The sequence below is a fragment of the Colobus angolensis genome, unplaced genomic scaffold (assembly GCF_000951035.1).
Source record: "Colobus angolensis palliatus isolate OR3802 unplaced genomic scaffold, Cang.pa_1.0 Scaffold646, whole genome shotgun sequence".
Lineage (NCBI taxonomy): Eukaryota > Metazoa > Chordata > Mammalia > Primates > Cercopithecidae > Colobus > Colobus angolensis.
Genome location: NW_012120110.1, coordinates 801201 through 824767, shown reverse-complemented (window position 1 = coordinate 824767; position 23567 = coordinate 801201).

The following is a 23567-nucleotide window of genomic DNA, read 5'->3' as shown; positions in this document are numbered from 1 at the left end:
GGTGTCAGAAGTGGGATGTAAAAAAATCACCATTGGAAAGAATCAGTGATTTTTGGAACCAATGTATGGTACTCACTTTAGCCCTCTAAATTCTCCTGTTCCATGACTCACTTTTTCTGCCTTGGTGAGTTTTCTGTCAGACTGAGCCTCCCTCCTTTTGGTAGAAGCTTTTTAACATTATTATGGATCTGGTTTGGATGAGACCATCTTAATAAATGACCATATGTCACTCTGACATGCCTACTTCCATTACAATACTTAATCCATATATATATATGTGTGTGTATTTGTGTGTGTGTATATATATATGCACACACACACATATATATATTTACAACCTCTTTTTGTTTCTTATTTAGCTTGACAATTTATTACCTTTTTAAGACAATCTGGTGAGTATGAACTGGTGTCTCATTGATTTTGATTTGTATTATTTGATGCATAATGATGTTGATGTTGAACAGTTTTTTATGTGATTGTGGGCCATTTGTATATCTTTTTTGGAGAAATATCTATTCAGATCATTTTTTATTGTTTTTGTTTTGTTTGTTTGTTTTGGGAGTTTTGGTTTTGTTTGTTTGAGACAGGGTCTCACTCTGTTGCCCAGGCTGGAGTGCAGTGGTGCAATCATGGCTCACTAGAGCCTTGACCTCCTGGACACAGGTGATCTTCCCACCTCAGCCTCCCAGGAAACTGGAAATACAGGTGCACACCGCCACATTCAGCTAATTTTTTTTTTTTTTTTTTTTTTGTAGAGATGGAGTTTTGCCATGTTGCCCAGTCTGGTCTTGAATTCCTGGGCTCAAGCAATCCACCCACCTTGGCCTCCCAAAGTGCTGAGATTACAGGCATGAACCATTATGTCTCATCCTTTTTATTGTTGAGTTGCAACTGTTCTTTATGTATTCGGAATACAAATCCCTTATAAGATGTATGATTGGGAAGTGTTTTATCTCATTCTGTGGGTGGTTTTTTCAGTTTCTTTGTGGCTTTCTTTAAAACAAAAAAGTTTTTAATTTTAATGAAGCCAAATTTATCAGTTTTTTTTCTTTTGTTGCTTGTGCTTGGTGTCTAAGAAGGCTTTGTCTAAGGCAAGGTCTTGGTGATTTATATATATGGTTTTGTTCTAATAATTTTATATTTTTAGTACTTACATTTAGGTTTATGACCCATGTTGAGATTGTGTTTGTGCATAGAGTGAGGTTGGGATTCAACTTCATTCTGTTGTATGTTTCCTGAGTTGTCAGATATCAAAGCGATCAATTAGGACAAAAAGCCAAACTGAAAGTAACAATCAAGCCTTAATTCACTTGCTAACATACAGTAGCATGAAAGCAGGTGCCAGATCCCCGTGTATTCCATTTGTTTCCCAGAGAAGGGCATAGGGTGAAGATTAAGTATATCAGCACAGGTGAGGAATCATCTCTTCACTGAGGAATTTCCCCCAAAAAAGGGCTCCTGCTATTTTATGGATCTAAGGCAAGGACTTGTCCTGAAAAAGTACTACATACTAGAGATAATTGCCTTCAAGGTCCTTGATGAGGAAGTATCTGTGTTGAGACACCTGGGAGATAAATAAAGATATGTGTAACAGCATGAACAGTGAGGGTGGTGGGTGGAGGTGACAGTGGGAGTGGGAGCTGGGTCCTGGACTGCAACTCCCTCCAGAGCTTGAAATGCACTGGCTTTGTATCAAGTCTGGTGTGGGGAAGGCAACTTTCCCCTATGAAGCTTGCCAGACAAAGACTTTGTAATTGCTTATGTTCTGTCCTGAAAGATCCCATAAAAGTCTGGCCTGCAGCCAAACTCCTCAGCATGTGGATATCTAGTTGTCCCAGATCTGTTTGTTAAAGAGGCTATTTCTTCCTCATTGAATTGTCTTAGCATCCTTGGTAAAATCAACAAAGATTTATTTATGGTTTCTCAATTATATTCCATTGATCTATATGTCAGTCCTATGCTATGACTACACTGTTGTGCTTGCTGCAGCTGTGTAATATCTTTTGAAATCAGAAAGTTTGAGTTCTCCAAATTTATTATTTTTTAAGATTATTTTATCTATTTTGGATACCTTGCATTTCCATATGTATTTTAAGATAAGCTTGTCAATTCTTAATTGCCTTCTTAACTATAAAACATTTTTATCAGAATACTTTATTATAGTCTATATTTTTTAAAAAAATTAAAGCTTGGCTGGGTGCGGTGGCTCATGCCTGTAATCCCAGCACTTTGGGAGGCTGAGGCGAGCAGATCACCAGAGGTCCGGAGTTTGAGAACAGCCTGGCTAACACGGTGAAATCCCATTTCTACTAAATATACAAAATTAACTGGGCATGGTGGAGCACACATGTAATTCCAGATACTTAGGAGGCTGAGGCAGGAGAATTGCTTGAACCCGGGAGGCAGAGGTTGCAGTGAGCCAGGATCCCACCACTGCATTCCAGCCTGGGTGACAGACACTCGGTCTCTGAAAAAAAAAAAAAAAAAAAAATTAAACCAAGGTGTGTCACACATGGCAGCTTTATTAACAGTGATTAAACAGTATAATTACATAGAGTACCTCATTTTTTTTTTTTTTGTTGAAGAGTGGATTTATTATTAAAGGCTAATAGAAATCAGGGAGATCCTGGATTAACTACAAAAACATGTATAGACGTATCTTATCACCTTATTTATTTGGAATGTTTTGTCATATGGATGGAGTGTAAAGCAATCTGCAGAAATATTTAGAGAATGGAAGTTATTTGGTAGAAAGAAGAGAAACTACAAGAAAGGGTGTTAATGAAATATAACAATTATTATTGAAAAGCAGCAGCAATATTTAATGAAAAATAATTACCAATTTAGAATATACTTCATGATTGGTAACTTTAGTCTCTCAACTCTCAATAGGAGGAGAAAGCCATTATCCCATTTTACAGAGATGGGAATTGGAGCTCAGGCATTTGAAGTGATTTACCACAAGTCACACAGTAAATCAGAGACAGCTCTTGATCTTGTCTTCCCTCATCACATGTAATGCTCTTTTCTCTGAACTAGATGTATTCTGTGGATATAAATTATCGTTTTACTCAATATGAGGACTTGCCTTTCAGTTTAGAAACAAAATGACATGAGATTTATTAATTCTATAATATTTGTGGAATTAACCACTTTATGCTGCACACCCAGCCCTTCACATACATTCACACATATTTTATACACACACACATATATATGTGTATATATGTGTGTGTATATGTGTGTGTATATATATGTGTATATATGTGTGTGTGCATATATACACACATATTAGATACATACTAGACTATATATGTATGTGAATATTTATCTGTATATATATACACACACATATATATATATACATAGTCTAGTCTTTAAAGCATGTGAGTGTGTGTGTGTGTGTGTGTGTGTGTATACACAAAGGCTTTAATGATTAGTCAATCACTTTGAAGAACTTAACATGCAGCTGCTTAGATCTCCATACATATTTGAGGCAATATGAGAGCAAAGTAGCAAATAAACAAAAGAAAGTTAATGACTTTCATAACTATCACCATTATAATGGTGATGTCATTGCACTTGACCGTGAAAAGCTTTTCACTGGGTAACAGGAGTCTAAAGCCAAGTCTTAAATTCATTGATATATTTAGTTTGGTAGATATACTATGCAACGTGAGATTGGAGGCTACGTTACAGAGCGGTCATGCCCTATTTATTCCAGAATTCTCAGTGACTATTACATTGCTATGTACTGAATGTGTGCTCAATGATATTAGTTAACTTCAATTAGGGAGGAAAGCATCCACACAGGGAGAACAGCATGTCTAAAATGTTAAGGTTGTTATGGAGAAGAGCGTTGCAAGGATTTGGAATACTGGACAATAGTAGGTAACTTTTTATAGTACATTCTCACTCTATATTTCACTGATGTTGTGGCAAATTGTATATTTTTTCCATGGTATCTGTTATCTGTCTCCAACACACATTAGCAGTTTACTTCTCAAATTGTTTTGAAGTGATGCTTGGATCAGGTCTCAGATATAAATCTCTCTAGGAATAAGCTAAAAATTTTCCTGGGTGGGAAGATCCCTCCCTATTAATTGCCTGTTAGTAACAGCTGCAAAGAACAGCAAGAGAATTATGCTTGATCTCTAAAATGAACATAGGTCAAAACCAAAATTTTTTCTGCTCAAGAATTTAGATTGACATATGATGTGTTGGTTTCTACCTCATGGTATAGAATAACTTATCCATGCAGAGACAAAAAGGCTTTACAAACTCTCCTATATTGGCTTTAGCCAGCCATATTACAAGTATATGCTATTGGCCTCATGGTAGTTATTATGAGAAGGTATGCTGACTTGGGATAAATTCTGTCCCGTAACCGACTCACATTTCTTGCCTGCCCAATGCTCATTCAGATATGTCATCTATGTGTGAAATAAAGTTTTCATCCTGACCTATGTGAAATGACAACAATATAGCAGTTATGACACCTAAGCATTGATTTTATCTTGAACAATAGAGAGTATTAGTATAAGGGAGGTTACAAACTGGCGATTCTTGGGCTGATTTTGGCATGCACACACATACATTGCTTTAGCAAGAGTGTGTAGACCTCCACATGGCTGAAAAAATGGAAAAGTCTAGATATTTTACCTAAAAATGTAAATTTATGATTTCCTTTGAACATGGAAGATCTTGCCACATTGGTCTCATGTTCATGCTGGCAATAGTAAGCTAGAGTTAAGAAGCACCTACGGCAGGAACTTTAAAACTTACCACAACTTCCACAAATCCTAAGTTTTAAACACCCAGTCACTTCACATATTTATGCAACAGGCCAGCCCCTGTAGGCAACTGTATTTGACACTACCAAAAACCTTGCTATCTGGGTAAAACAAAGTTTGAATTAGTAAAAGATGAAAATTACAATACTTTTTAAAGAAAAGTACCTGTTCTCTTCAAGCACATAATTTCTCATTCCTTGAAACTAATTGTTGAATCATATTTTGAATGTGGTCTTACTCCCAGGGTTCTTAGAAATCATCTAGCCAAACTCCCTCATTTTAAATATGGAAAATCTGAGGTCAAAAGAGGTTAAGCAATTTGCCTAAGATCTTTATTGCCAGTTTCTAAAATAACAGATCATAAATTTTTTCACAAGTATTTTAACCATTCTGCTAATTCCAGTTAATAGATATACTTTCAAACAGAACATGATTCAAATTATTTTATATTTTAATGACCCACCTCACATTCTCTCTTCTCAGAAGTCTTCCTTGACTAGTCTAACTTATCAGGGCTTCCCATCCTATGAAGTACTTCAGAATAGATAATCCATATGTCACAGTTGGACACTTAATCATTACTTAACTTCAGTGGATGCTTATTAATCCAATGAGGTTATGAATTCCAGAAGGGCAGGAACAATATTGATATTCCTTTTCCCCATAATAGCATCAAACACATAGTTGAGCACTTACTAAGTGCTTGGTTAATAGTCATTGGGTTGAAAGGAATTTAATTGAATAACCATGGCTGTAGCTCAAATCAAGAAACCCCATTTACTTGGATGTGCATAAAGTAGCCAATTCCCTTCCTCCAATAGAGCAGGAGCAATACTTTAGCTGAGATACCAACTTGACTTTTCGTTCTTTATCCTCCATCTGCTGGCCAGCCCTGGACTCTAAGACATCAAGATACCAAGAGATATCCCTTTGACTAGACAAATGAAAGAAAGCTCTTTGGCAAGTAACTTAGTGGAGAGATCTGACAGATACTATCTTAACCTAATTGTCTTTTTTTAAACATTTAGAATTCCACAGTACTTTTACTGTACCATTTCACAGCCTGTACCACTTTCTACCTTATATTACAACTTTCTACTTTATATTATAACTATTAGTGGTAATTGAGTAGGACCTTACAGAATGAAAAGAGTTTACATAGACCAATGTAACAGAGTAGAGAATCCAGCTGTAAATCCATGCATTTAAAACCAACTCATCTTCAACAAAGGACATGGATGGAGCTGGAGTCCATTATCCTTAGCAAACTAACACAGGAACAGAAAATCAAAAACTACATGTTCTCACTTATAAGTAGGAGTTAAATGATGTGAACACGCAGACACATAGAGGGAACAACACCCACTGGAGCCTTTTGAAGGGTAGAGGGTGGGAGGAGGGAGAGAATCATGAAAAATAGCTGATGGGTACTAGGCTTAATACCTGGAATAAACTGTATACCTAGAATAAACTTAATACCTGAAATAAACTGTACAACAAATCCCCATGAAACAAGTATACCTAGTAACAAGCCTGCACATGTATCCTTGAACTTAAAATAAAAGTTTAAAAAACTGCTAAACTAAAAACAAAACAAAACAAAAATATTGCCAAGAGAATACAATGGGAGGACGGTGTTTTCAATAAATTGTGCTGGGAAAACTGGATATTCATATTCAGAAAAATGAAACTACACCCCTATCTCTCACCACACATAAAAATCAAGACAAAATGGATTAAAGACTTCAGTGTAAGTCCTGAAATTATTAAAATGTTAGCAGAAAACATTTGGAAAATGCTCTGGGATGTTGTTGCAGAAAGACTGTTTTGTGTAAGACCCTGAAAGCATAGGCAACCAAAGCAAAAATAGACAACTGAAATTACATCAAGCTAAAAAGCTTCTGCACAGCAAAGAAAATAATCAACAAAATAAAGAGACAATCCATAGAATAGGAGACAAAAATTGCAACCTATCCATGTGACAAGGGATTAATAACCAGAATATAGAAGGAGTGCAAACAAGTCAATTGCAAAATAATAATAATAACCCACAAATAATCTGATTTAAAAATGGGCAAAGATATGAACATTCTCCAAAGAAGACATAAAATGGCAAAGAGGTATATGAAAAGGTGTTCAACCTAATTGATCATCAGAGAAATGCAAGTGAAAACGACAATGAGATATCATCTCATCCCAGTTAAAATGGCTTGTATCAAAAAGTCAGGCAATAACAGATGCTGGCAAGGATGTAGAGAAAGGGGAACTCTTGTTACACTTGTTGGTGGGATGTAAATGAGTACAGCCACTATGGAGAATAGTATGGAGGTTTCTCAAACTAAAAATAGAACAACCATATGATTCAGCAGTTCCACTACTGGGTGTATATTCAGTAAAAAGAAAATCAATATATCGAAGAGATACCTGTACTCTCATGTTTACTGCAGCACTATTCACAATAGCCGAAATATGGAGCTTAACTGCCCATCAACTTAAATGCCCATCAACAGATAAGGGATAATAAAAATGTATATATATATATAGAAAATGAAATATCCAGTCATAAAAATAATGAAATCCTACCATTTGCAGCAACATGGATGAAACTGAAGGCCATTATGTTACATTAAATGACATGAGCACAGAAAAACAAATACTCATGTGAGAGCTAAAAATGTTGATCTCATGAAGATAAGAGTAGATTGGTTGTTACCAGAGGCCAGGAAGGGGAGGACGGAGGAGGAGAAAAGAGGAAAAAAAGAGTATAAATACATTTATTACTAGTGAACTGTACACTTAAAAATGATAAAGATAGTTATACAAGTATATTTTACTTCAATAAAAATATATTAAAAAAATAAGAGTTCAATCAGGCAAAGAGGATAGTAGATGGATATCCAAATCAAAGGTAACAATGCTGAATTCACAAGTTCAACAGAGCCTGGAAAGAGTAAATCCTCAGCATTTCTAGGAGCATCCAGTGATTACTATACATACATCATTTCCTATTTGTAGTTTGTCACTTCTAGATAAGAAGTTCTGCTCTTTGTTACCCTGGAACTTCTAGACAATTCTTCATACACCATTGAAGGTTGGGGAATAACAAAAGAAATGATGATCAAACACAGGAAAATACATGTTTCTGTTTGTGTTTTTTGGTTGTTTTTGTTATATAAAGTATAGTTCCTCTGACATTGCTTGGGGAGAAGGGGATGTCATTTCTAGGGATAAAGCTAGAAGAATTATTTTTATTTTGGTCCCCTTACCCACTCAAAATAATGAAATTTTGTTTGGAGGCTTTGGATTTAAACACTTCCCTGATCATTGCTATTTTACCATAGCAAAATTTTTTTTACTGAGAAATGAGTAACTTAATTCTCTGTATGATCTATTTTAGTATTAACTAAAAGCTTAGATGGTATATTGGTATATTAAATCAAATTTGAGAAACTTCATAAGATGATGACTATTATATTTGGCTTGTGATTTTCAGTTTGCTGTGGGATTGTCAACTACTCCATTTTGATACTGACAGCTCATTTCAAATGTAAAATCAAATACAACTGTCTGTCAGTTTTGATTTCATCATGTAAAAATTAGACCTGCCCTATCATGCTGTTTTGCAATTACTGTGACAGATGTTGACCAAGCTTACTATAAAATGACCTGTTTTACTTCATTATTTCTTCATTATTTCTAGGCCTTATCCTGGCAATTTAAAATCTATCTTAAAATTTCTTAGACAGAGTCTCCTGTTTCCTTGTGAAGAAGTTTATTAGAATCAGTGTAGTTATTTTTGAGTTTACTGAAAACTGAAGCTGTACATATTTAGATCATTCGTACAAATAGTGTTAGAAGTGTCAAATTATTGCTTGGAAACTTACACATTGGGGCTTAACTATTCTAGGTACATGTATGGCTAATTGGCTAATAAGGTAGGAACCTCTAAGATTTCTCTGCTACCTATGTTAGCCCTTTGCCTAGTAGCTCAAGAGAGCAGAACATCGAGAACCATGAGTCAAAAATCTTGTGTATAAAATAAATGGAGAAATAGACTCCAGAGCAGAGGGGTAGCAACAGTAGCAACAGTTAGCTTGACTGGGGCCTCTATGCTTTTGTCCCCTTGTCCTTCTACTGTCAAGCATTTATCAATTAACTTACCATATTCTAGGGACTGTCACATTCTATAGTCTAAGTAATCTCCTAGATAATTGAGATACAAAGATATAGGCCTTTAAGGAGATGCAGTTATGTAAAAAAGATAGACAGAAATTCATTGTTACTTAAAGCTTTTTATTATAGGCACAGCATGGATAAAATATTTGTGAATGATTTAGGTTACTTAGATGTAGTTGTCGTGGTCTTCATGCATAGTGCTTAGCACATACTACCTAGTGGTAACAGCTAAAATATACTGAGTGCTTACTATAAGCTCATCACATGTACAAACTTTCTTAATTCTTACAACAACCCAATAAACTAGGTACTCTTACTGTCCTCATTTAATCAAAACCGAGGCAAAAAGAGGTTAAATAACTGCCCATGGTCACATAGCTAGTAAACAGTATAGTGAGGATTTGAGCCCAGGCAGTGTGGCTCCAGAGACTGTGTTCTTAATTACCATACTGCACTGAATCTCATTAAATTTTAGTTGATATAATTATTTTGATTATTATCTGAAATTCTTTGCTTGAAGTGCCATTGTCAGTTGGCTGATATCAAAGTGTGAGTTTTCTTTGTTTTCTACATTGATAGAAATTTTGTAATTTCAATGCTACTATGAAATAAAGAATATTATGAGCTGTTTTACATTTTATAAGATGGTGATGATGATGACAGTGATAATGATAATAATTACTGTGTGCCAGGCACTGTTAAAAATGCTTTATATTTCTTAACACATAGATTCACACAACAACCCCATGAGATAGGTACAATTATTATCCCTGTATTACACATCAGAAAACTCAAAGAAACTAACTTACTCCAGGTTATACAGCTAAAAAGCAACAAAGTAAGGATTCAAACCCAGGCCTTTTGCTTCCAAAGCCCATATGTGCACCCTCCACAGTACACATTTCATGAAATTTAGACAGTTCTATCACATTATTTTTCTCTTTAGGGAGGGAGGAGTATGTGTCCTCCTCCCCTATTCCCCTGCAAAGTTACTCCTAGTTCCTCCATTCAGCTTAGGATAGCATAGTGGCATCTAGGAAATCAAGTGTCTAGAGTATATCCACATATATATCTCTTTCAGTTCATTTGGTGTAGAAGGTGTATGAACAAAATCTTCTCTTTGGGATTGGTCTTTCACGTCATGGATGCATGTGGGGCAGTGGGGACAGTAATATCTCTGAATGAAGGATATAGAAAATGTCAACAAACACATATGCTTTGTGTTAGGCCCTTTCTAGCATTGAGGCTATAGCATTAAACAAGACAGATAAGATTCCTTACCCAGGAGGCTGAAGCAGGAGAATTGTTTGAACCTGGGAGGCAGAGGTTGCAGTGAGTCGAGACTGCACCACTGCACTCCAGCCTGGGTGACCGAGCGAGACTCCATCAAAAAAAAAAAAAAAAAAAAAAAAAAAACCACATTGCCAAGACAATCCTAAGTCAAAAGAACAAAGCTGGAGGCATCACGTTACCTGACTTCAAACTATACTACAAGGCTACAGTAACCAAAACAGTGTGGTGCTGGTACCAAAACAGAGATATAGACCAATGGAACAGAACAGAGCCCTCAGAAATAATACCACACACCTACAACTGTCTGATCTTTGAGAAACCTGACAGAAACAAGAAACGGGGAAAGGATTCCTATTTAATAAATGGTGCTGAGAAAATTGGCTAGCCATAAGTAGAAAGCTGAAATTGGATCCTTTCCTTACTCCTTATACAAAAATTAATTCAAGATGGATTCGAGACTTAAATGTTAGACCTAAAACCATAAAAACCCTAGAAGAAAACCTAGGTAATACCATTCAGGACATAGGCATGGGCAAGGACTTCATGTCTTAAACACCAAAAGCAACGGCAACAAAAGCCAAAATTGACAAATGGGAGCTAATTAAACTAATGAGCTTCTGCACAGCAAAAGAAACTACCATCAGAGTGAACAGGCAACCTACAGAATGGGAGAAAATTTTTGCAATCTACTCATCTGACAAAGGGCTAATATCCAGAACCTACAAAGAACTCAAACAAATTTACAAGAAAAAAACAACCCCATCAAAAAGTGGGCAAAGGATATGAACAGACATTTCTCAAAGGAAGACATTCATACAGGCAACACATGAAAAAATGCTCATCATCATTTGCCATCAGAGAAATGCAAATCAAAACCACAATGAGATACCATCTCACACCAGTTAGAATGGCAATCATTCAAAAGTCAGGAAACAACAGGTGCTGGAGAGGATGTGGAGAAATAGGAACACTTTTACACTGTTGGTGGGACTGTAAACTAGTTCAACCATTGTGGAAAACAGTGTGGCGATTCCTCAAGGATCTAGAACTAGAAATACCATTTGACCCAGCCATCCCATTACTGGGTATATACCCAAAGGATTATAAATCGTGCTGCTATAAAGACACATGCATACGTATGTTTATTGTGGTACTATTCACAATAGCAAAGACTTGGAATCCACCCAAATGTCCATCAGTGACAGACTGGATTAAGAAAATGTGGCACATATACACCATGGAATACTATGCAGCACCAAAAAGGATGAGTTCATGTCCTTTGTAGGGATGCGAATGCAGCTGGAAACCATCATTCTCAGCAAACTATCGCAAGAACAGAAAACCACATACTGCATGTTCTCACTCAGGTGGGAATTGAACAATAAGATCACTTGGACACAGGAAGGGGAACATCACACACTGGGTCCTATTGTGGGGAGGGGTATGGGGGAGGGATAGCATTAAGAGATATACCTTATGTAAATGACGAGTTAATGGGTGCAGCACACCAACATGACACATGTATACATATGTAACAAACCTGCACATTGTGCACATGTATCCTAGAACTTAAAGTATAATTTCTTTAAAAAAAAAAGAAAAAAAAAAGATTCCTTGCTCTCATATAGTTTGCATTCTAGTGAAGAAAGATGAACAATAAGCAAAATGCCACCAGTGTCATTCAAAAAAGTAGCCCAGATAATAGGAATAGAGACTATCAGGAAATGGAAGGGAAGGAGATGCTATTATTTTAGATAGGATTGTTAGGTCAGGGCTCACTGAGAAGTGGATATTTAATTTAAAAGATTAAGGATATGTTCACACAAAAACTTGTACCTGAAAGTTCATAGCAGTATTATTTATAATATTAAAGATGTTGAAACAAGCCAAATGTCCATCACCTGATGAATGGAAAGGCACAAAGTATGCTACATTCATAAAATGGGATTTTTAGCCATAAAAGGGAACAAAGTTTGATGTGTACCACAACATGAATGAACCTCAAAGACATTCTAAGTGAAGGAATCTAGACACAAAAGGACACATGTCATACAATTCTATTTGTATGAAATGTCCAGAAGCAAAATCATAGAGACATAAAGTAGATTAGTGCCTGCCAAGGTCTGAGGACAGGTAGTAGAGAGTGACTGTTACTGTGTATGGAGTTTTTTTTGGTGATGATGAAAGCATTCTCAATTTAGATAGTGGTCATGGTTGTAAAACATTGTAAATATACTAAAAACTACTAAGTGATATACTTTTAAATAGTGAACTTGATAGTAAGTGAATTTTATCAACTGAGAAAACCCCTCAAGACAAAGTCAGATTTGGGCAAGGTCTGAGCAAGTGTGGCTGAGTGAAATCTTTCTAAAAGCAAGCAGGCTTCCCTTGGAAGTAAAAGGAGGTGGTAGGAACCCAGAGATTTTTCCAGGCTGAGGCCTATTTTCCAACTATAAAGGCCATAGCTCCTGAATATGGTGCAGGTAAGTCCCAGGACTCTCAGTGGATCACTGAGAGTCATGGTGTCGCAAAGATCTCTTAGAACAGTCTAGCCATTTTTGGGCACAGCACACAAGTCTGCCACAGCGTTGTGTGCCTCATTGAATAGTGCTTTACATAGATTAAAAAAAAAAAACAACAACACTGTGGCAAAGTCATTCCCAGATGGCTATGTTTTGTTTTGTTTTTTTTTTTAATGACAATGCCTTGATGTTCAGATTCATACTCATGACAACAGTGTGTTGCTCTTACAAGCATGGACTGAAAACTCCACTCTTGCTCCAGAGATCCGACTAACTCCACCCCATATACCAAGTTTTCAGAGGTAAGAGATTGATGAATATACTATATTCACATATTTAATAAAAGCCAGAAAGGATCTTGTTGAAAAACACTTGCTGGCAAATAATTTATGTCACTTCTATATTACATCCCATTTATACTATGTATAATATTGACATTATCTAATATAATTATGGATACACTAATGTCAAACTTATTCTTTAACATTTAAAAGTTAATGTTTCTGTCCATCAATTGATGAATGAAAAAATTACAAAATATCCATACAATGGAATATTTTAACAGACAAATAGGAATGAAGTACTGATATATGCTACAAAAAGAATTAACCTGGAAAATATTATGCTTAAGTGAAAGAAGACAGACACAGAAGTCCACATATTACATGGTTCCATTTGTATGAATGACAAGAATAGGCAACTCTATAGAGACAGAAAGTGTGTGTACCAGTGTGTGCAGACAGGGGAGGAATGGGGAAGTAACTCCTTAATAAGTACGGGGTTTCCTTTTGTTAAATTAAGTTTAGCCTAAAGTTGCCCCCTTACATATTTTAAGTTTGACCTAAAGATTTCTCCATACATAGTGAACTGCAGCCTAACCAGATGTGTGAACAGACTCTAACCTAGGCTTGTGCAAATCATTGAGTTTTGGCCACTCAAAGGCAGCCAACTGTTTAAGCCTGGCTCAAATAAGGCAAACACCAAGCTGTAACCAATCCAATTGTTTCTGTACCTTACTTCTTCTGTTTTCTGAATGTCACTTCCCTTTTTCCATAAATTTTCCACCATGTGACTGCACTAGAGTCTCTGTGAATCTTCTGTGATTCTGTGGGCTGTTACGCAGACCTTTGTTTGCTCAATTAAGCTCTGTTAAATTTAATTTGTCTAAAGTTGATAGCATTCATGAAGTGGTGAAAAGTTTCTTGAATTAGGCAGTGGTGATGGCTGTGGAACTTTGTGGATATACTAAAAACCACTGAATTGTATACCTTAAGATGGTGCATATGGTAGTATGTAAATTACCTCAACAAAATGTATTTAAAAAATACTTCCAAAAACGGTGAATGAAGTGAAGGAGAGAGTCATTTAAATAGCTCAAGAAAGAGAGTTCAAGACAGAAGAAACAGCCAGTACAAAGACTTTGACTTCAACTCTAGTGAAATTGGAAGTCATTGAAGATTTGAGTAGAGGGGAAACATGATCTGATTTGGGATTTTTAAAGGATTATTCTGGATTTTGTATAGAGAAGAGAATGTAGAAATGCAAGGTGTGAAACAGGGAGACTACTTAGAATTATTAGGATTATTGCTTTTGCAATAATCCAGGCAAAAAATTATTATAGTTTTGACTAAAGCATTGAAAGTGGAGGCAATAAGAAATGCTTAGATTTAAGAATACATTTTTAAGTTTGAGACAACAGGATTTCCTGATAAAGTCAATGTGGAGCATAAGAGAGAGTCAGTGATGACTCCCACTTTTTTGGCCCAAGCAGCTAAAAGAAGGGAGTGGCCTTTTACTGATAGGGAAAAGACTATGGTAATTGTAGCTTAAGGACAGGTATTTTGGACACATTACATTTAAGATGGCTTTTACTTATTCAGTGGAAATACACCTGTATAGGATATAGGCTGTATCTCTTCTGATTGGCCAATTTTCATGCAATACTGATCCTTAAATATTTTAATATATTCTCTGTATATGAGTCTTGTATATGAGTTCAAGGAAATCATCTCAGCCAACTATATAATCTGAGCAATCCATCAACATGTATATGTATTTTTAAGCTATGGGTCTAACTTTTTCAATACATTTACTCTTTAATGGAGAGTAAGGAACAAATAATCCTACCTCCTTGCTAAGGGGCACATGGATTGTGATAGAGAGAATATGTTCTACTAGGGAGGCTTGCATATCAAGGAGGGACAAAGCTCTATCTATTTGAGCTGACTAGTGTAGTTTTAAATTGGATCTTTTCTCATTGCTAAAAAGAAAAGTAATCTTTCTCCCTCCCTTTCTCAGCACGTTTCTTTGAGAAAACTACTGTTTGTGGATCCTTCCTCTGTCCATTTGATGGCTCTGTAGGTATTTTATTTTATTTTATTTTATTTTATTATTATACTTTAAGTTCTAGGGTACATGTGCATAATGTGCAGGTTTGTTACATATGTATACTTGTGCCATGTTGGTGTGCTGCACCCATCAACTCGTCAGCACCCATCAATTCATCATTTATATCAGGTATAACTCCCAATGCAATCCTTCCCCCCTCCCCCCGCCTGATAGGCCCCGATGTGTGATGTTCCCCTTCCCGAGTCCAAGTGATGTCATTGTTCAGTTCCCACCTATGAGTGAGAACATGTGGTGTTTGGTTTTCTCTTCTTGTGATAGTTTGCTAAGAATGATGGTTTCCAGCTGCATCCATGTCCCTACAAAGGACGCAAACTCATCCTTTTTTATGGCTGCATAATATTCCATGGTGTATATGTGCCACATTATCTTAATCAAGTCTGTCACAGATGGACATTTGGGTTGATTCGAAGTCTTTGCTATTGTGAATAGTGCTGCAATAAACATACGTGTGCATGTGTCTTTGTAGTAGAATAATTTATAATCCTTTGGGTATATACCCAGTAGTGGGATGGCTGGGTCATATGGTACATCTAGATCTAGATCCTTGAGGAATCACCATACTGTTTTCCATAATGGTTGAACTAGTTTACAATCCCACCAACAGTGTAAAAGTGTTCCTATTTCTCCACATCCTCTCCAGCACCTGTTGTTTCCTGACTTTTGAATGATTGCCATTCTAACTGGTGTGAGATGGTGTCTCATTGTGGTTTTGATTTGCATTTCTCTGATGGCGAGTGATGATGAGCATTTTTTCATGTGTCTGTTGGCTGTATGAATGTCTTCTTTTGAGAAATGTCTGTTCATATCCTTTCCCCACTTTTTCATGGGGTTGTTTGTTTTTTTCTTGTAAATTTGTTTGAGTTCTTTGTAGATTCTGGATATTAGCCCTTTGTCAGATGAGTAGCTTGCAAAAATTTTCTCCCATTCTGTAGGTTGCCTGTTCACTCTGATGGTAGTTTCTTTTGCTGTGCAGAAGCTCTTTAGTTTAATTAGATCCCATTTGTCAATTTTGGCTTTTGTTGCCATTGCTTTTGGTGTTTTAGACATGAAGTCCTTGCCCATGCCTATGTCCTGAATGGTACCACCTAGGTTTTCTTCTAGGGTTTTTATGGTATTAGGTCTAACATTTAAGTCTCGAATCCATCTTGAATTAATTTTCGTATAAGGAGTAAGGAAAGGATCCAGTTTCAGCTTTCTACTTATGGCTAGCCAATTTTCCCAGCACCATTTATTGAATAGGGAGTCCTTTCCCCATTTCTTGTTTCTCTCAGGTTTATCAAAGATCAGATGGCTGTACATGTGTGATATTATTTCTGAGGACTCTGTTCTGTTCCATTGGTCTATATCTCTGTTTTGGTACCAGTACCATGCTCTTTTGGTTACTGTAGCCTTGTAGTATAGTTTGAAGTCAGGTAGTGTGATGCCTCCAGCTTTGTTCTTTTGACTTAGGATTGTCTTGGCAATGCGGTCTCTTTTTTGGTTCCATATGAACTTTAAAGCCGTTTTTTCCAATTCTGTGAAGAAACTCATTGGTAGCTTGATGGGGATGGCATTGAATCTATAAATAACTTTGGGCAGTATGGCCATTTTCACGATATTGATTCTTCCTATCCATGAGCATGGTATGTTCTTCCATTTGTTAGTGTCCTCTTTGATTTCACTGAGCAGTGGTTTGTAGTTCTCCTTGAAGAGGTCCTTTACATCCCTTGTAAGTTGGATTCCTAGGTATTTTATTCTCTCTGAAGCAATTGTGAATGGAAGTTCATTCATGATTTGGCTCTCTGTTTGTCTGTTACTGGTGTATAAGAATGCTTGTGATTTTTGCACATTAATTTTGTATCCTGAGACTTTGCTGAAGTATTTTAAAAGTCTAGGTAAGCTTCTTTCCAGCTTCACAACTGAGGAGTTTTCTTAAGGGCCTGGAAGTCATCTCTTTAAGATGTAAACATCAAGGAATGTAGTGTCTCTATCCCCCTGATGCTATAAGAGTGCCTTGTTCTGAGTTGTAACCAAATGTTTGTCTTAGTGATAGAAGTTATATTATTTCTTCATATGAAGGCAATTAGCGAACACAAATGACTACCTTAATTGCTAGGTCAGTTTGGGATGAACTGTAAAAGAATATATAACAAATGGTGTTGTAATGTCCTTTTATGGAAACACAAGTTACCTTTAATTTTGAGAACATATATGTAACAGATTGTAGCCAGTAGGTGATATATAGGGTGGAATTTCTTTCTGTTTTTGTAATCTCCTAGTTGATTGCCTATGATGCATATTGCAATCTGTTTTAGGGCTAATTCAATAATAACGTGGTTTTCTTTCCTTTGTACTCTTTTCAGGATGATTCTCTGCCTCAACAGGATGTCTTCAATTTTCTCAACACTGGCAATAAAAGAGCACTATTCTCCAGGAGCTTCCAATCTGGTGGAAAAAGCTAGACAAATAAACAGGTAATTAAATAATTAAATAGTGGGGTTAAGTGGTGTGTTTAAGGAATAACAGTGTTATGATAAAATTAAAGAGGGGTATTTAACACAGTCTTTGAGAGCCAGATGAGGCTTCATGGAGGAAGGCTATCCTAGCTGAGACCTGAAGAACTAAAAATTAAAACAATGGAATTCATGGAGATAGAGAGTAGAAGAATTGTTACCGGAGGCTGTGAAGGGTAATGGGAGGTGGGAGGAGGCAGGATGGCTAATGGGTAAAAAAAAAAATTGAAATAATAAATAAGACCTAATATTTGCTAGCACAACAGGGTGACTTTAGTCAATAATAATTTAATTGTACATTTAAAGATAACTAAAAGAATATAATTGGATTGTTTTTAACACAAAGGATAAATACTTGAGAGGATGGATTCCCCATTCTCCATGATGTGATTATTATGCATTGCATGCCTGTACCAAAACGTCTCATGTATCCCATAAATATACACACCTACTAAGTATCCACAAAAATTAAAAATTAAAAAACATAAAAGAATGAGTAAGAATTAGAACACTCTGGATATGAAAGAAGAAATGAGTATGTGTAGAGCTGTGTGCCGTTTAGTATGATTATAGGGTGAAATAACACTACATGTATTTAATATAGAAGTGGTTAGTGACAAGAGATAAGACTAGTACTTATGCACCTTATTAAGACATTTTAACTGAACTTAAAAGGCAATGGGAAGACTAAAGGCAAGGCAGGAGATGACATGATCAGATTTCTGCTTTAGAAAAGTCAATGAATGAGTCTCCAGTATAAAAAGTAGTTTGGGGTGGGACCAGGTGGCTTACTCCTGTAGGCTGATGGGGGAGGATCACTCGGGGCCAGGAGTTCGTGACTAGCTTGGCCAGTATGGCTAAACTCTGTTTTTACTAACAGCACAAAAATTAGCCAGGGGTGGTGGTGCACGCCTGTAATCCCAGCTACTTGAGAGGCTGAGGCATGAGAATCAGTTGAACCTGGGAGGCAGAGGTTGCAGTGAGCTGAGATTGTACCACTGCACTTTAGCCTGAGTGATAGAGTGAGACTCTGTCTCCAAAGAAAGAGAAAAAGGAAAGAAAAGAAAAACAGAACAGTAGTTTGGAATGGAAAAAGACTGAATGCCGGGAGACTTGTTGAGAGGCCTATGCAATGGTCTAGGTAAGAGGGAAGGGTAACTCCTTCTAGGGAAGTGATGTAAAAATGGAGAATAATAGTGTATTCCAGGGATATTTAGGAAGTACAATTCAACTGGTGTTGTTTAGATGAGGAGGATGAGGCAGAGGGAGAAATTATAGTGCCTACAGGCCCATTCTTTCCAAATTCCCATGCTTGAAAATCCTGTTTTTAAAACATTGAACTCATGTTGGCTTGTCCCCCAAGTTACTCATGTTATATGAAACATAAATGATATCTGACAGTAGAATGGGCCCACACACACATTTTCTTGAGCAATATGAGATAAGGTCTCATGTTCAAATTTTCTTTTACTTTAAAGACCACAAGTAAATGGATCCTACTTGGCAGTACATTTCAGAGCAGTTCACCTTTTTTCAACTAAAACCCAAACTGATTTAAATACATCATCTTTGAGAGACATGAATTTTGTTGTTACGGTCACAGATGCCTACAGGGAGCCTAAAGCAGAATATATTATCAGATAAACAATGATAAATACAAATATTTATCCAAAGTAGCCATATATAGCATTCTGTTGATCATTATAAAATGTAGCATCTGGGGTAAGAGAGTTTAGAAATAAGTAAGAAAGTAAAAGTCATAATATAAAATGTAACGCAGTAATTTTACATTTTCACTTACCACAGTAGGCTGTGAAGAGCAAAATTTATTGTATCCAGTATGGTAGGGAGATGGAGCAAAATAGATAATGGCCTTCAAAATTATTCCCAATTAACCAGAATATACAGACAACATTATTATTGACTATAATTTCATCTATAGTTTTCAGCAATTCTTGCACAAAGTTATCATTAAAAACTTTATTAAATAAGCATATGAGATGTGCATTAGCAGTTACCAAACATGATATAAAATAATATAATTGATTAAGTGTATATAAACCATAACTAGACCATAGCCTATCATGATTACTTTTATAATTCAGTAGGTACTTTAGAATATTTTAAGAGTTTAGGGTCATGATAGTTAACATTAATGATTATTGACGTGTATTTTGGTTGGAAATGAACAAGTGTTAAGTATGTCTTTCCTTGGCACAGGACAAGCCCAGGAAGATTAACTTTTTAGTAAATTATTGTCATCATTCTGCTTAGTTACTACTTGACTTTCATAGTTGCCAAGGTGCTGAAATTACACTTATTTGAATGTCCTAATGGTTTGACTTTAATACAAGCAAATATGTCTTGGCCTTTTGAGTTTCAAGACATATTCAATCCCAAGACTTAAAAGGTGTTTTATTAAATAATAAGTATTTCCAAAACATGGAATACTGTAATGCTTAACACCCAACCTCAATTGATTCAAGAGTTTGCTATGAGAGCTGACACTGTATCAGACAGAATAATAGTATTGTTACCAGAATTACTTTAGTCAATGTTTTCTTCCATGCCAAAATAAATAACATTAAAATGGTACACATTTATGCAAGCTTATCTTTTCAAAAGGAAACACTTAAATAGTCATTATCTACTCAATGATAAATATTGTATGCTTTAAATCATGCTTGTAATCCCAGCACTTTGGGAGGCCGAGGCGGGCAGATCACGAGGTCAAGAGATTGAGACCATCCTGGCCAACATGCTAAAACCTCGTCTCTACTAAAAATACAAAAATTAGCTGGGCATAGTGGTGTGCACATGTAGTCCTCGCTACTTGGGAGGCTGAGGCAGGAGAACCATTTGAATCCAGGAGGCAGAGGTTGCAGTGAGCTGAGATCACACCACCGCACTCCAGCCTGGTGACAGAGCAAGACTGTCTCAAAAAAAAAAAAAAAAAAGAATAATCTTTGTATTCTATTCACACAGTTTTTAAAAAATTGCTTTGAAATTTGATAGTTCCAAAGATAAGGCTATGTACAAGTTTTTAACAGTCAAAGTATTACCAGGAGACAGGATCTAACTCACTGTTTCAAGAGATTGCTTAGAGACTGAGGGAACTAATAAGGGATGTGAAAGTTACCAGTAATGAACCATAATAAGAAGCCATTTCCTCCCTTAAGCTTGAAGAAACAAGGTGAGAGAATGGTGTTATGGAAGTTCAGAGAGAATTTGGAGCTGTGGAAGAGGGGTCACTCTGTAAGAACTGTGACTGTGGAGGAACTGCAGTGAAACATAGGGAGGGAGTGTGGGTGGGGCTAAATGTAGGATCCTCTCTTCTCAGACTTCTTTCTCTACCTCACTTCCAGCCTTCCAAGCTCCTGCTGGTGACACCTAACTAGAAGTGAGAACCTAATTAAAAGCCCAGAAAAGAGTTCCAGTAATGATTTTAGAAAAGATGAGCCTTCCAAGAGCACAGAGCAGATCAAGAAAGGGTAGAGAATGGATCTGCGGAAGAGAAGATAGGGACAAACAGGGAATAAGTATCACAGCTTCAGAAGGTGAAACATCTTTTTTCTTGAACACAGCTGGGCTTCAAACCAATTTTTGAAAGCAAATAATGCCAGCTTCTATTTTAATGCACTAGTCAGGTATCTGGGGATCTTTGAAATCCTAAAACTTAGAGACTGAAAACAACCAGTTTGAAACACACAGTGTGAGGACAGCAATTCTTCCGAATGGGTAGAAGAACTAAAGTAGCACTTTTCAGAGTGACTAAGATCCACCTTGCTTAGAAATCAGTGTTTGAAATACCCGTAGATCATTTTGTGTTTTAGTGTTTTTTATTCCGTATTTTTCTTGAAATAAAAATCTCTTTCAGTTTATAATTTGTTTAGAAAAATAGAAGTATTGTTATTATAAGGAACATGGCAGTGCAAGCATACTGATAAAGTGGTAACTAATGTTCATTGTCAGTATTGGGAGAAAAATCTGGTGTGAAAAGATTGGCACCAAATCAGATTGTTCATGCCCTGTCTACAGAGGGCAGTCCCTGATCAATGACAGATGATTATTATTATTTATCAAATGTTGAATATGTACAAGGCTCTCTTGGTATATTATCTCATTTAATCATAATAACAATTATCTGGATTAGATATCATTGTCTTCCTTTTGCAGATGAGGAAATAAAAACTCAGAAAAAACTTCTGTGCAGAGATGTGAGTTAAGTTTTGTCAGATTTTATAAGTTTTATTTTAAAAAACTAACCATTTTATTATTATTTATTTTCCTTTTTTATTCAGTCATTATTTCTTTATATAAGATCTCTGCTTCTTTCTCTGCTTTTTATCCTCTTCCGATTCCCATAATGCAAATATTAGTCTCCTTTGAAGTTGACCATAAGTCCCTTAGGCCGTCTTTGCTTTAGTTTATTCTTATTTTATATATAAAAAAAGTATTTTTATTTTTAAGTTTTGTGGGTACATAGTAGGTGTATATATATACATATATATGGAATATATGAGATATTTTGACACAGGCATACAATGTGTAATAATCACATCAGGGTATATGAGGTATTCATTACCTGAAGCATTTATCATTTCTTTTGTTACCAACACTCTAATTATACTCTTTAGTTATTTAAAAATATATAATGGATTATTGTTGACTGTAGTTGCCCTGTTGTGCTATCCAATACTAGATACTGTTCATTCTATCTAACAATACTTTTGTACCAATTAACCATCCCACTTTCCCCACCTGCATCCCCACTACCTTGCAGCCTCTGGTAACCATCATTCTACTGTCTATCTCCATGAATTTAATTGTTTTAATACTTACTTCCCACAGATTGGTGAGAACATGTGGAGTTTGTCTTTCTGTGCCTGGGTTGTTTTACTTAACATAATTTCCTCCAGTTCCATCCATGTTGTTGCTAATGACAGAATCTCATTCTTTTTAATAAACGGAGGGTAATCCATTGTGCATATATGCCCTGTTTTCTTTATCCATTCATCTATTGATGTTGACTTCAGTCATTCTTGTTTTTTTCTCCTTTGACTCAATGATTTCAAATAATCTGTCTACAAGTTTGCTTATTCTTTTTACTAGTAAAATCTACTGTTGAACCTCTCTGATGAATTTTTTAGTTCAGTTATTTTCCAACTCCAAAATTTATTTTGATTCTTTCTAAGTAATTATCTCTTTATTGATATTCTTATTTTGTTCATTCATTGTTTTCCTGATTTTTCTGTCTATCTGTTTTCTTTTAAGTTATTGATCATTTTTATAACAGTTATTTCAAGTTCTTCTTTGGGCAGCTCATAGATTTGCATTTATTTAGGTTTGATTTCTGGAATTTTATCTTATTCCTTTAATTGGGCCATGTTGCTTGTTCCTTTGTATGGCTCATTAATTTTTGCTGCAATTTCAGCATTTGAAATAACAATCATCACTCCTAGTCGTTGTACAGGGGAAGACCTTCACCAATCTTCCCTACTGGAAATTCTAGGACCTCTCCGACATTCTCTCTTGTCTTACTTCCCCTTGCATCTGCCCCTGGAGCTGCAGCTCTAATGTGCTCTTTGCCCTGTTCTCAGCAGTTTCCAAATTAGTATCAGTCCTATCGGCAGTCCATGTCAGGTGAAACAGAAAACAATCCCTCCCTTAGGTGGCAGCCACAGAAGCCAGTACATTGTTGGGCCTATGGTCCACTCTTTTGTTTTTGTCCTAAGGGAGAAACCTAATTATGGCAAATTTCTTCCCAGTTGCTCCACATTGTGCTATATGGGAGAGAGACACAAAAGGTTGTGCCAAATGTTATAAATTTGCCTATCCCTTTTGTTGGAATCCATTCTCGTTTTTACAGTTGCCTGAGTACT